Genomic DNA, 15,354 nt, shown 5'->3' on the forward strand with positions numbered 1-15,354 from the left:
AGGTTGAGTCGCTTTTGGTGATTTATAAACCATAAAGCACTTGAAGACAGCTTAAACATCTTGTGAAATGGATTAAGAGGAAGGGAAACTGAAAATAATGCATCTCAGAAACCACAGCGTATTTTGACAATGAGGTTATGTATAGGCTTTGTTGTAGGAAACAACCAAAAGCACATCGACAGATGGTTTTCATCTTAAATTCTTTGTAATCTTGGGTAGTCACTCTTTGAACCTTCAGAGGGCCCTCTGTGGACTTCTCTACGACTGGAGCTACTAACCATGACTGCCAGGTCCTCTCCAAAGCCCTGAGTGTCTTGCTGCTCGGCTGACCCGCCTCTGGTGGGCTCTACCCCGGAAGGGACTCTCGACTGTCCACATGAATCCCACTCCACTGTCAAGGCTTGGCCCCAGCTCCTTTCCCCCCTGGACTTGCGAGGTTGTGTCCTTCTTCCTCAGACGCATCCTGTGCCTCAGCAAGACTTGGGATCCAAGTCTTTGTGGGATCCAAGCCAGGTGGGGGGGGGCATTCGGCAGGGCAAGTGTTATAGCTGAGAAAAGGCAAAGCAGGCGTCTGCCGTCTCTAGAGGAGAGAGGGGATGAGGGTGATCATAGCTCTGTCCTGCGTCAGGGTCTCCTGGCCCCATCCTCACATCTGTGTCCAGCTCTGGACACTCCCAGGGCTAGATGGTCTCTAAAATGTAAACAGAAAGTATAGAGCACGGGGGGGGGGGGGGCGGGGGATGGTGACCCGAGAACCTGGGCATGTCGTTCCCCAGGCTCCTAGGAAACTAAAAGCGTAACAAGGACACACGCCCTTCCTTGTGGGGAGGCTGCCCCCTCCCCCCAAACATGCTTTTTATGTACTTCCATCTTCTCCTCCTAACCAGGATGAATGGCAGAAACAGGTCGTACATCTGGCTGAATTTTAAAATGGGGGTGGGGATAAGGTTCGATTTGTCCACCGCCTCTTCCGCACCTGCTAAAGTGAGCAGATTGACGAGACAGGCCGTGGGGGCGCATCCTTCCTTGGAGCTTTGGGTGCCCGTACTCAGGAGCAGTTGGCATGGGACACACCGCCAGTCACCTCTGCTGAAGATTGAGCCCTTGACCCTAGGAACGCTGGGGACCACTTGTACCTTCTGAGGCGCAAACAGCAGTGTGGGAGGGGAAGTCAAAAAGGGCTGCGCTTTGGAGAGCCCCAGGACCGAAAATTAACTCCTTCCACTGAGTTAATGTGATGCAGGAGAAAAGCAGACCAAGCCACCACCCACCCACCCAACAGAGTGAAAGGGAAGGGTAGAAGAGAGAGTCCCCAGGTCACGACGCGCTCGTGCAGACAGCAGGGCGGGCTCACGCTGTTTGAGCTTTTGCCTTCTTTTGCCTCCCCCTGCCTCTCCGTTTCCTCTTTGGCTTTATGCGCCCACAGCGAGCCTCGGATAATGCACACGAGTGAAGAGAAAGAGCAGTGGCTGCAGGTGGGATCCTTCTGTCTGGAAGCGGTGGTTTGGTGTGTAGTGTTGGGTGAAACCGGATCTCCTTGCCACACACCCAGAGTAAATCCCCACCTGCCTCGGTGAGTGCGACCTTGTACAATCGGCTCGGTGAGACCTTCCCCAGGGGACACTGGCCGGACTCTCTGCCCCATTCAAATTCATTTTCTCCTTGTCTCAAATCTTAACCATTGAGGTAAGAAACCGGAGAAGATCTGGTCCTCTGCCTTTAAGATTACCTTCGTCTTGGATGCTAGTCACTTTCTAACGGGGCTGCCATAGGCTTCGGTGGTTGTGTTTCTCCACATTTATATGGATCCCTTCTCCCTCTTGGAGATGTACGTTAACTGTTTTGGAAGAGCCCCGACTCACACTGGCTGAGGAGGCCTGAGTTCCGGTGTCTCACGAGGAGCATGGTCCAGCAACAGTCTGGTAGGATCTGGAAGGAGAGAGGAAGTCCTGGTGGCCGCGTGGCAGTTTCCTGACCGCCCTAGAGCCCCCCAGTGGGGCAGGGTGAGGCGGGCAGCTGCTTCCACACACACCAAATGGCTCTGAAGGGGGCAAGCCCTGAGGGCCGAGGCCAGACCGCCCAGCCAGCTAGGAAGCCCCATCTGTCTTGTACGATACACGTGACTGCTTCCCTTCTCACGGGCTGACGCAACGCCCTGGGCCGTAGATTCTAGGCGCTTCCATCATGGCGAATTGCATGAGTCGACATCTTGAGCAGAAGTGTAGTAACACCTCCATGAACCTGTAACAGGCTCATCGTCTAGAGGCCACATTGCTAAGCAGAGTACTCTATTTTGGAAGTTAGAACTAGTCCCCTGACCTGGAGCACCCCCGGGACAGGGGGTAATCCCCCCCCCCAGGGCCAGGTCCATATGGGAGCCCGCCAAGCAGGCCTCCGTCACCTTAAATACAAGGGTTTCCAGCGCCCACCTCTCTGTCCTAAGCCTGAATTTCCCACGATTCAGTTGCCTTTCGAGTGAACCACGGGAACTGAAATACCCGGTTAATTTATAACCTGCCAGTTATTGTTTTAACACACGACTCTTCTCCATTAACACATCATGATGGATTAATCTGTGAGATAATCAACTCCCCAGAGCTGGCCACCTCAGTTGACAGAACACAGGAAATGTGTTCTGAGTGGAGAGAATGAATCTGAAACAATCTCGAGTTTGGCTCCCATTCCCAAGGGCAAGGCCCCCAAAAGGAATGACAGGGCAAGGGGAGAGTGAGGAGGATCTTAGGAAGAACAGTATAAGATGAAGTTACTGGTACCTGGACAGTGTTATGAAATGGGGTGTGGAGGAGGGAAGGAATTCACATTTCTTAAGCAGTGAATGCAAATTAATGCTTCATTTACTCCATTAAATCTTCACGTCACCTCTCTGAGGCTAGTATTAGGAGCTCCATCTTAAAGATGATGGGTTAACGCAGAGATGTAGGTGAGATCAGAGGGGTTAAGCCAGCTACCCAAGGTCACCGAGGACGGACATTGTCCCACCCCAAACGGACCCAGCTCTGTCCCACCAGTTCAATTGGTTTTCCAGTTTTACTGGGAACCAGAATCACCTACGGCGCTTGGAAACCATGTGGATTCCAGGCCTCCACACCAGAGAGCCTGATCCCTGGGGCCCAGGAATCTACGTTTCTAAAACGAGCCCAGGTGCCTCTGGCACAGCTGGTCCGCAGAGCCCAGTTTGGGAAGGACCGCAGCTTCCTCTGGGACACCCGGGATGGTTAATAGAGGGGTCACTTCAGCAAGGAAAGCCCGCGCTCCCCCAGGCATGCTCAGTTTCTCTTTCTCCTTCTGTGTCTAACCCTCAGAGCTCTTACCCGGCTGCTAGGGTCCCCCTAGGCACTTGTTTTGGAGGGATATAATTTACATAGGATTGTTCGAGGCTAAAATGTGTTCAAGGCTAAAATGTGAAGACAATTTGGACAAGAACACGGGACAGATTTAGGTAGAGACGGGTAAGTGGCCAACTGGATTCACAGTCCGTTAAGTCCTGACAGATAGAGCTGCTTATAGTCACAATTTAAAGGGCGCCTTTGCTACTATCTGACGGAATTCGTGGTTTTACGTATACGGTGCAGAGCGCCACCTAGCGGAACCTCATGGCTGTTGCTGTTCATTTCCTGCCACCCCCAGCTGGGTCTCCAAAGTGAGGTGTGGGAAGAAAATATAAAAATAGGTATCATCTTTTCAAAAGTGTGTTTGTGGCTATTTCATCATATACCCATTGCGTTAATACAGAAATATGTAGGGATGTATGTTAAATGTTGTTTATTGATGAGAGGACAATATAAAACAATGTTGAAGACCATAGATTATCGAATCTTGGTTTTGAGCATTTATTTCCCTTGCTTTGGCTTGGTGTCTCAAGTTGGGGGGGTCATGCATTTCCCTTTGCAAGCGCAGGTGTAGATGAAAAACCTGAGCAGCCCTCTTTCCCTATGACACATTTCTGTTTTTCATAGACAGTGGCCCCCAATGTTACACTGTGGTTTAAGCAAAAATGGAATCCCTCTTATTTTTGTCTCTGGCTCTCCGACTCTCAACCTCTCTTGCTGAGCACCCCCCACTCATATTTCTGAATAATCTAACCACTAACCATTCTCTCCTGCCACCACTCTCACCCCACCGGTCCATAAATAGCATCTTTGAAGCCTGCTGAGACTTGATAGTTTGAGAGTTAGTGGTCTTTTTCATCCTACCTACCTGTGAGTTCAGGAGCACTGTCCCTGGGTGGGCATGATGCTTGGGTGCTCCATGCCCGCTTCCCACAAAGTTAACCAGGTCAAAGATGATGGAATGCTCACATGCATATATATATACACACATATATATGGCATATATATATCCATTCATATATATGTGTGGTTTTGTGTGTATATACATACATATATATGCATGGGTGTATATATTTGTGTTTATGTGTATGTATGTGTGTTATTAGAATTGCTAAGTCTAACTTCTACATGGGTTAGTTGTAAAACTAAGTGATATAATCCAAGAAAAGTACTCAGCATGGGGTGTGATATCTACCAAGTGTTCCATAAATATTAGCTTATATTATTATTTTTAGTTTATTACTTTAGATATATGATCGATTTTATATTCTTGAATGGTGAATAGTTTTAATCTTTTTTTAAGCACACAGTATCTGAGAATTTTCTTCTACTAACCATTTCTGCTGTGCATAAAGTTTATGCTCAACATTTCATGTACTATATTCATATACTGTTTTAAAATTTTTTCATGTAAGGAATGACACTCAATTTGTTAGGTCTTCCCTTCATTACCTATTCTCAATCACTGTTTGGTCTACTCTTGTTTTCTTTGGCTGTAAATCTATCAAACTTTCCAGAAATGTCTCAGATACCCAGAGCTCATTTCTGTAGGCTTTTTTTAAATATAATTTTTCATTTTCCCTAATCTTCTATCTAACCATGAGAATGCTGACCACTTCCTGCTTAAAATTTATTTGAGGAAAGTCCCTTTTTGTTGATCCAAGTTCCTATATTTCCCCAGTTCTGCTTTTTCCTATGATCTTACAAGAAGAAAAATAAGAAAATCCAAACATATGAAGGAGTGCCAAATGTTGGTTTGCATGAAACCCTGTGATGGTTCTTTTTTTTCTATTTTAAAGATTTTATTTATTTATTTGAAAGAGCAGGAGCAGAGGGAGGGGCGGAGGCAGAGGGCAGAGAGAGAGGGAGAAGCAGACTCCCCGCGGAGCAGGGAGCCCGATGCGGGGCTCGATCCCAGGACCCTGAGATCATGACCTGAGCCGAAGGCAGACGCTTAACGGCTGAGCCACCCAAGCGCCCGATGGTCCTTTATCTGTAAGAATCAAAATTGAATTCTGATACTTGCCCTAACTCTGGGTATAATTGGTCTTCACTGTCACATGGGAGTTTACATTTTTCCTGATATAGCCTGTTTTCATGAAACTTCATTCAAAAAGCCTCCTTGAGAGAGACCATATCAAGGTTTATATCCAAAAATATAAAGTGCTTTCTTCTGAGACGGTGATGTGCAGGGTTTAATCTCTCCATAAGAGGGGCTGGTCGCCCAAGTTGAACCACGCCCAGCCTTGCTGAAGCTCACTTGGCCGTTTCGAATTCCACTCAGAAAGTCTGCAGGTTTCAGAATTGCTGGTGTCTGAGGGACCAGGTCACTTACATCTCTCGGCAGCTGAGCAAGACACACTGGCGCCAGGTGGGGCTCAGATCCAGCATTGGCCCAATTTGATGCCCAGAGCTTGGACTTGTCATCTTGTGACTCTCCAATACCCCGACTCAGCTGAGGTGACCCACCCAGGCATAGGTCGAGAAACAGAAATGCAAACCTTCAATCCAGAGTGAGGACTTCCTGCCATACAGAGCTAATTTAGGGCAGTGGAAGCAAAGACAGGGTACACTCTGCTTATGGGCAGACGGTCCCAAGAGAAGAAGAGCCGGGAGACAGGAGCAAACAGGAGCAGAGACCATTTCCCCACTGTGGCCAACATGACAAGTCACTCTGTCTGCCGTGAGAAGCACAGGAAGGGGTGAAGGGCAAAAAAGACATGTCTCCGTCCTTCATTGTGATTTTGATTTGCATTTCTCTGGTGATTAGTGATGTTGAGCACCTTTCCATATATATGTTGGCTGGTTGTGTATCTTCTTTGGAAACATGTCTATTCAGTTCCTTTGCCCATTTTTTGAAATTGGGTTTTTTGTTTTGTTGTGTTGTGGGTTTTTTGCTTGTTTTTTGTTTTGTTTTGGTTTGGTTTTGTTTTTGTTTTTGCTATTGAGCTGTACGAGTTCCTTTGTATTTTAAATATTGACCCCTAACCAGATTTGTGGTTTGCAAATGTTTTCTCCCATTCTGTAGGCTGCCTTTTTCATTTTGTTGATGGTTTCCTTTGCTGGGCAGAAGCTTTTTCGTTTGATGTGCTCCTACTTGTTGATTTCTGTTTTTGTTGCCTGTGATTTTGGCTAAAAAAAAAAATCATTGCCAAGACCAATGTCAAAGAGTCTTCCCCCTATGTTTCCTTTAAGGAGTTTTACGGTTTCGGTTCCTACGTTTAAGCCTTTAGTCCACGCAAACACACAGGTGGGAGATGACTCTGTCCCATGAATCACGAGGGTTGTAACCGCAGAGATTCTCAGCCTGGGGATAATACCAGGGTATCTCAGCAGGGAGGACATATTTATTGTGAGACAGTCACAGAGATTTGGATATCGGCTCGCCCACCTGTCCTAGTAGGTTCTTAACCTTGGTTGCTCCTTGAAATTACCTAGGGAGCTTTAAAAATCCCCATGCCTGGGCCCCACGTACGCAGACTTTGGTTGAACTGGTCTGGGGGATAGCCAGGGCTTTTGGATGTGAAAGCTCACAGGTGAGTCCAGTTTGCAGGCAAAGTTGAGAACGGCGGCTTCAGGATAACTGCTCTATGACAACCTCTTCTCAGACTTGAGCACGCAGCAGAGTCACCCGAGGGGCTGATTAAAACTCACTGCTGGTGGATCCCACGTCAGTTTCTGATTCAGTAGGTCTGGAGTTGAGCCCGAGAATTTGCATCTCTAACAAGCCGGGCCCCCGGGATGCCGATGCTGCTGGGTTGGGAACCACACTTTGAAAACCCGTGCTCTCCTGAGTGGTCCCCAAACTTCATTGGCTTTGGTGGCCCGGCCCTGGAGCTCCTGGGTCCATACGTTTGAGTCCTGATGGCTGCATTTTAAATAAGAGCCGGATGATCCCCTACCAAGTGATCTAAAGACCCGGCTTTACAGAGCTGTCCCCTGGGCACAGTTTATATGTACCACTTGAGGTGCTGAGGTGACAGTGGTAGACAGTAACTGAGAATGTCACCTTTTCGTTCCCTTTGCCCCTCTTCCTTTGTTCCCATCCAAGCTGACCTTCGGCTCTGTGCACGTTGCCTTGGGGGACATGTGCGGGGTAAGTTATTTGGATTTTGTCTTCTAGAGGCCTACTGGTCTTAGGGGATCATAGGGGGCGTTGGGGAGGTAAGGCGACGCGAGGACATCTGGGTCTCCAGGAAGGGCAAGGGGAGAAAGCTGCTTCTCCACCCGTTTTGAAGAGGGAAGGGAAGAGGCGGGCCAGGGAGGCCCGTTGTTCATTCTGAGAAAAGAGGGAACGTGCCAACTTCATGTGCATAATGATTATGAAATGGATGGTGCATGCACACGCGCGCGTGCGCACACCTCTCTGAAACTACTACATCACACCCTGGAACTGTGCGCAAGCCCTGGGAGGCACGGCTCCCCCAGGCCTCCCCAAGGCTGACTTAGGCTTCGGGAGAGTCGGGTAGGGTGAAGCTCAGAGATGGAAGACAAACTGAGTCCTAGAAAATCAGTGTTTCTTTCTGCACATCGCAGGGGGTAGACATTCACACCACATACACTAGCCACGCGTTCAACTACGTGAGCGTTTTCCACCTGGCTACATTTCCTGCCTAAATCTGGTTTTGTTTTCTCAAAATCAAACTCAGTAAGTGGACTTAGAATATGCATTGGGAAGTCTGAGCTTGATTTCCTATCACTTAAAATTTATAAAATTAAGCCTTCTCTAGCTCATCGCTTAGTTAGAATTCTCTACCTATTCCCAAACGGGGGAGCAAAAGTTTCTTGTTTTGCAGTGTTTGCATTTCTTAAATCTTAAATCCTTTTGAGACCCATAGGCCAAATCGTGAATATCAATTCTTTTTATTTAGAAACTTGCGCTGCCTTCACTGAAACTGCCCCCAAACTAGGAATAAAGCCTTTATACACGTGCAGATTTGTATTAACTTTTACAGTGATTTAAATTTTCATACTCCTGTATACATTATCACACACAAATTACTGGGCCTGCTAGTCAGGAAATCCGAAATATTGGGCTGGGAGCGCCACCTGGTGGCAGGGTGATTATTAACACCTTTGCCCTTGGCTGGATCTTCCAGAAGTAATTTCTGACCTTGAAGGCCTTTCTGCAGTCCCCTGGGGTGCAGATGCAGAAAGGAAGAAGCAAAAATGGTTTTCTCCAACTCTAAGAACACCACTGTAAGAGAGTTGGAGACTGGAAAAAGCGAATTCGAAGGGAAGAGAAAAGAAAACTTGTTGGGGGTGGGGGGAGGGGAAGAGGTACTTGAGATGGTGAGGAATCAGGGGAAGACTTTATGGAGTCTTCCTCTCCACTGGAGCCCTGGGCCTCCAACCTAACAGACTGTTCTCCAGTTTTCAGAGTGCCCTCCTATTTGAATTAATTGACTGTTCCCCAAATCTTCCCGCATGTTTTCAGGCTCTGGTATTGACCCCCTCCCCCCAGCAGACGCTCTCACCCCCAAGTATCCAACCTGACCGCCTACATCCCAAAGGCACCAGAGGCTCCCCGACATGCACTTTGTCCAGTGCCCTCCCCTCCACACCAGAATGTTTGGTGTCACGGTCTTCCGCACCATCGCACAAAAATGAGATTCTCCCCCCAAAGAGCCCGTCCACCAAGATGCCTATCCTATTCCTCAAGGAGAGGTGGGCCTCCCATAGGGGTTCCTTCCCCTTGGAAAGTGAAAACCCCGCCCAGCCTGCTCTGGGCTCGATGACTTTTGCCGACTTGGAAAACCTGTTCCATCAGGTATAGCCCGTGTGTTGTACAAACACGCTTTTCCGTTCTGCAGGCGTTTCGTCTTCCCGGAACATGGTTCTGTTACTTTCCTTACAAAGATGTTTGTTGTGGCATTGTTTGTAATTAAAAAAAAAATTAGGCAAAATCCAAATGTCAATCAATGGGAGATTCGTTAAGTAAAATGTTACATCCGTACACTGTGCACGGCAGAGCCATTAAAAATGATAATAAGACAGAACTACAAATTCAAAACAAGGCTAGGTGGAAAAAATGGTACAGAGTAGTACTCGTCGTCTGATCCCAGTTTTGCAAAAGAATTGCTTGTAACGTGGGGCGCCTGGGTGGCTCAGTCGTTAAGCGTCTGCCTTCGGCTCAGGTCATGATCCCAGGGTCCTGGGATCGAGCCCCGCATCGGGCTCCCCGCTCGGCGGGAAGCCTGCTTCTCCCTCTCCCACTCCCCCTGCTTGTGTTCCCTCTCTCGCTGTGTCTCTCTCTGTCAAATAAATAAAATCTTTAAAAAAAAAAGCAAAAGGAATTGCTTGTAATGCCAGGTCATATACACAGAGGGAGTATCTTCAAGATCATGCACCAAATTGTTACTACTGGTTTTCTTTGAGGGGTGGAATTTGGAGGGCTTTCAGCTTCTGTGTTACACATTCCTGAATCTGAATGTTTAGAACTCTGTGGTAATATTATAATCAGGAAAGATTTATATATATATATATATATAAATGTGTGTATATATATAAATGTGTATATATATATATGTGTGTATATATATATAACTTCCCTTAATTTTACCGATCTAATCCTCTGTGTCTCCCTTCCATTTTTCCCCAACATTTATCAACTGATACGGGCACCGGGGCCGTGCTGGCTGAATAAAACAGCTCTCGGACTCAAAAGGTTTACAGTCTGGCAGAGTGGAAAATGGACCCAGGAACATCGAGTGCAGGGCAGGATGTGACAAGTGCCGCAGAGCTGTCGGTTCATGTGGGCAAATTACTGAACCTTTGCAAGCCAGCTTCCTCCTCTGAAAGTGGAAACCGTAAGCCCCACCAAAGCTGAATGTGGGCCGTAGATGGGGAGAGCCTTGGAGGGGTGCGTGGGAAGGCAGGAGGGGTGTGGAGGACGCCTACCTGCTCCGCGGGCCGGCAGAGTGGGGGGCCGAGAGCGCAGCGGCTCACCGAAGGCAAGCTCCCGTGACTCTCCAAAGTGGGGCGCAGGGGGGCAGGTGAAGAAGGCTGCAGAGTCAGGACCGGGCGAGGGCGGTCGCGTGAACTCAGAAGCAGGGCTGAGGTCTGAGAATACGGAGAGGGAGAGTTGGGAAGAGCTGGGCTCTAGATTGCAGAGAAGCTCACATCGCCGCCCTCTGGGGCCCTGCTGCTGATGGGCGCTCCGGCCGAGATGCTGGTAGCCCGTGCCCTCCTTCGGGAAGCTTCCGCGGTGTGCGGGGCTCGCTGCTACGTGGGCCCGGTGACCGGGTCTGATCGCCTCGCCCGCTACTGTGAAACCCCTTCTAACCTGGCTTTTGAGTCTCCTGCTCTCAAAACGACTTTGTCGAATGTCGCGGGTCAGCTTCTGTTTGCCACATTAGGTGACTTTTTATAGGTCCCCGGGATCCTTTCTGTTGGTGGAATATCCGGTGGTGGTCAAGGGCACAGTTCTGGAGCCGGAGTAACCTGACTTTTTTAACCTCTTTGTGCTTTAGTTCCCTCCTATAAAAACTGAGCACAACCACAGCCCCTCCATCAGGGGTTCCTGGGAGAGGTGAGCAAGTTCGGAAGGGCCAATCTACTGAGGCTCAGCTACGGCTGGGGAGCCCTTCCTTTCTTCTCCGACTCTCCCTCCCTTTATTCCAGAAACATCGACTGAGCTTGCCACTATGCTACAGCCCCTGGGCTGGGCACATGAGGATACAGTGATGAAGTCCCTGCCCTCAGGGACACTCACTGATCAGTGAACGTATGCTAAGACTTTGGACAAAGGGCAACAGAGGATGGCTTGGCCCTTTGGGAGTGCAGAGCATGAGGCCCCGCCGGCTGGGGTGGGGGGTGCAGTTTAGACGAGGCCACTCGGAGTTGATGGAGTCCAAACTGAGTCTTGGAGGAGTACCAGAAGGGAGCCAAGTTTGGGTGGAGGGGTGACATGGGGGCACTGTGCGTGGCACTTGGGAGGGGAGACGGAGGACTGGGTCGGAAGGGGGCTTGCCCTTGGGGAGTTGGAACGGTCTTGTTTATCCACCCAGCCCTCTGTTTTGGATCTGTGGATCTGCCCTCTGCTTCCCACCCCCCACCCCCCCCCCCCTACTCGTTGTGCGGGTGGATCAAATTTTACTTACTGAGGCTCCTATTGATCAACATTTGGGCTTGTCCTAATTTTTTTTTTTTTTTTCTAAATTACAAAGTCACATCAAGTATCTTTGAAGGGGAAACAACACATCACGAATGTCCACACCTTCTGCCTGTGCTTTTCTTTGGAAAAAGCTGTTTGTCTTCTTGTATTGTTTTAAGTGGGAACATTCACCTTTGATTTTATATTTCTTTACACCCATATGCATATACAGAGAATCTTAACCTAGCTCACTTTATATAGTCATTTTTCTTTTTAGTGTTTAAACAAATCTCTTATTTTAGACTGGTTGTAGATTTACAAAACAGTTGCAAAGAGAATACAGAGAGTTCCTTAGAGCCGGCACCCAGTTTCCCCTGTTGTTAGCATCTTCTATTACTATGCTACATTTGTTGATACATTATTATTAGTTAAACCCCATACTTTCTTTGGGTTTCATGAGTTTTCCCCTAACGCTCAGAACACCTTATTCCATGTAGTCAACACATCTCCTTAGGCTCCTATGAGCTGTGACAGTCACTCAGATTTTCCTTGTTTTTGATGACCTTGACAGTCTTGAAGATTACTGGTCAGGGATTTTGTAGAGTACCCCACAATTTGGGTTTTTCCGATGTTTTTCTCATGATGAGACCGGGGTTATGGGTTTTGAGGAGGAAGAGCCAGAGGTAAAGTGCCATTCTTGACACATCATACCAGGGATACCTGTGAGCAACAAAATTCTTTTTCCCTCTGTCCATCAGTATCTATTAAGCTAAATATGGGTTCCCACTGACGTCTTCAACCAACCCATTGCCGCGTGGTTCTTTCTGTCCTGCTCCCCCCACCCCCGGCCATAAGCTCTATTTTTGACCGAGCCCCTTTATATCTTAACTTTCTAAAAAAACCCCTCACCCCCTCGCCACCCCCCTCTTTAGTCATGGATAAGGATGGCTAAGGCTTAAAGCTTTACAAGCTATAAACACCTCTCCATGTGACTGCAGGCTCAATGGAACAATCACACAGGATGGTCTCGCTTCATCACCCAACTCCTTCAACTGTGGCCCCTCCTTCGCTCTGTCCCCACCACCTGACCTTGAAAGCCTCCCACTGTGTCAGCCAGCTTTCACTCCCCTCTCGGAAGCCTTTCCCTCCACCATGCTGTGGGGTTTAGAGCAAACCAGGGCACAGCCGTGTCAGGCTTCCTTTGCCTCCGTGCTCCCCATCGCTCTCAGGTAGTGAGGAAAATTCCAGACACTGCTTCCCCTGCTCCTCATTCCCAAAACTTATCTGCGGCTTCTGAGTTTCCTCTCGAACTTAGCACAGACCAGGCCCTTGTCTGAGACCCAGCTGGCATGTCTCTCTCTCTCTGTCAGGCTCCTCCCTGACCATCCCCTCCTCTTCAGGCTGGATAAATTAAACCTTGTCCAGGGAAAGGAAATACCGTTTTATGTGTGGTTTCGTATATTTCAAACATCTAGAACTCAACTGCAACTTTTGCAACTGCTCTTTTCTCGGGTCCTGTGGCGCCGACCCTTCCCTGAAGCAGCGACCGCCTCAGAGCCCCCTTCCCACCGGAGGGAGGTCGGGGGGTGGGGGGAGGACTCTCACTGGGAAATGTCTTATGAGCCCTTTCTGTCTCCCTAATCCCTTTTGGCCTGGGAACCGCTGTCAACACCTGAATTGGCTTTGGCGGACCGGGAACAGCCAGAAGGGACGTCAGCACACAAGCAGTGAGTCACCGGAGGGAGAAGTTTCATGATGATGATGAGCTGTTAGCAGAAGAGGTAGGGAGTAAGAACACAGAGTTGGTGGGAGCCAGAAAACTCACCCTCATCCTCTTCTCAAAACGTGGATGGGAGGCTTGATCCTGTCTGGCTTTTCACTTAGGGCATTCGTGAAGGGAGAAGTTGAAAGCACACAGGGCAGAAGTGGGGTGGTGGGTTCCCATACTCCTTTCTACCGCTACTGCTCTCCTGACCTTTGCTTTCAGTTCCCACAGCCCTGAAATAAGGTGGCCCTTCCAGCTCTCAAGGGCGATGGCTTTTTGTGGTGTTTTGGCCCATTATTTGAGACACTGGCTTCAGGAAACACAGGAATGCGTTGCAATGGATGGAAAGACCCAGATTTTCAGATAATTGGTCTGCAACCTGGGACTGCCTCAAGAAGGGAATTTGTGGAGGATTGCAAGACCTTGCCTTGGCCCTGCTTGTGCGGTCAGACGTGCTGTTGAAAGGAGACAGTTCTATTTATGATGCTGAAATAGGCTTCAATTCGGTTTAGCTGAGCCACCATGTACAGTTGTGCAGGTTGTCCACTGCTCAAGAGTAGTTGGCCATATGACCAAGTGAGGCTGTAATCCAGCCCTCCCTCTTCATACCTAGCTCTGTGCCCTGATCTGGGGCTATATAGGCCATAGGAAGAGTGCCTCTAGCTAACTTTTTCATCCAGAGTGCTGCCATTTTCTGATGGGTATTGAGGTATTGTATAGACTAGCACTTTAAGCTTTTGTTTGAAATGAGAAATAATAGTACAAATGGAGAAGAACTGGTTGGGAATGAGCATAATGGAGCAGGTGTAAGTCTGAGTGCTAACAGAGTGCTCTGGAGGGTGGGTTAAGGGACTCGGGAGTGAGGAAGGGAGGGGGAGTAGGGGAAAAGCTATAGAATTGTGGGAACAGGTGTGGCAGGGCCATGAGATGGACAGTAGCTGCTACGTGCGGCCCACGTCACCTGTGTATGCGCTGACCAGGGAGGGGCCGCGGGCCTGGAGGCGCCCTGAGAAGCTGCAGTGGGGCTCCCAGACGTTGGCCCATGGCAGCCGTGCCCTCAGGAGCTCTGCACCTCAATTTCAAGCCAGGATGGACTCACATCAGATCGGCCTTTGTGTAGAGGAATCCTCTTGTGCATGTCTTCATCCAAATCCATTGCTTTTATTATTTATTTATTTTTTTTTTAAAGATTTTATTTATTTATTTGAGACAGAGAGAATGAGAGAGAGAGAGAGAGCACATGAGAGGGGTGAGGGTCATAGGGAGAAGCAGGCTCCCTGCCGAGCAGGGAGCCCGATGCGGGACTCGATCCAGGGACTCTAGGATCATGACCTGAGCCGAAGGCAGTCGCTTAACCAACTGAGCCACCCAGGCGCCCCAAATCCATTGCTTTTAAAGGGTTCTTTTCCATGACTCCTCCCACTGTAGCCTTTTCTATGTTCCATGTTGATTTTTTTCGGACACACAACTGATGGCAGGTACCTGGTGCTGCCCTAGGTCTTGAGCCTTCTCCAGGGCTCCACGGGATTTCTCTGTGTGGCACTTTGCTGTGGCCTGGATGTGCAGAAGCCATCCACTGCCCTGGGACTGCTCAGGTGCCCATTGACGCCAGAGGGAGAGGGGTGCGGCCAGCACCCCGACCGTGGCTCCCTTGGCCCGCTGTGGGCAACAGCCCAGGGGAGCGAGAAGCCCAGGATGAAGGAGTAGTGATGACACTGGTTGTACTTATGGAGTGTTTACTCTGTGCCAGGTACTGTCCTAAGGGTTTCACGAGCCTGGCTTAATCCTCAAAGCCACTATAGGAAGAAGATACTGGTGTTTTTATCCCCATTTGAGAGATGGGAAAACTGAGGCTCAGAGAGTTTCATCCGGGACGTGCTGTTGCCTGACTGGAGCACTTAACGACAGATCATCTCCATTTTGAAATAAAGACCTGTGTCAGCATGGGGGGCAAGGGGAAGAACAAGGAAGGGGGGGCCGAGACTTTGGACCCACGCAGGGCAGGGCAGGGAAAGTGGGCCTGGCCACTGAGGGCCAGGTTTGGGGCTCAGGCAGAGGGCCCGCTCCTCTGGCCACTTTCCACATGGGACTAAGCTTCCGGTTTGCAGTGACTGTCCTGCCCTGGTGTCAATGTCATTGTTCTC

Source organism: Phoca vitulina, unplaced genomic scaffold (genome assembly GCF_004348235.1).
Source record: "Phoca vitulina isolate PV1807 unplaced genomic scaffold, GSC_HSeal_1.0 scaffold60, whole genome shotgun sequence".
NCBI classification, from domain to species: domain Eukaryota; kingdom Metazoa; phylum Chordata; class Mammalia; order Carnivora; family Phocidae; genus Phoca; species Phoca vitulina.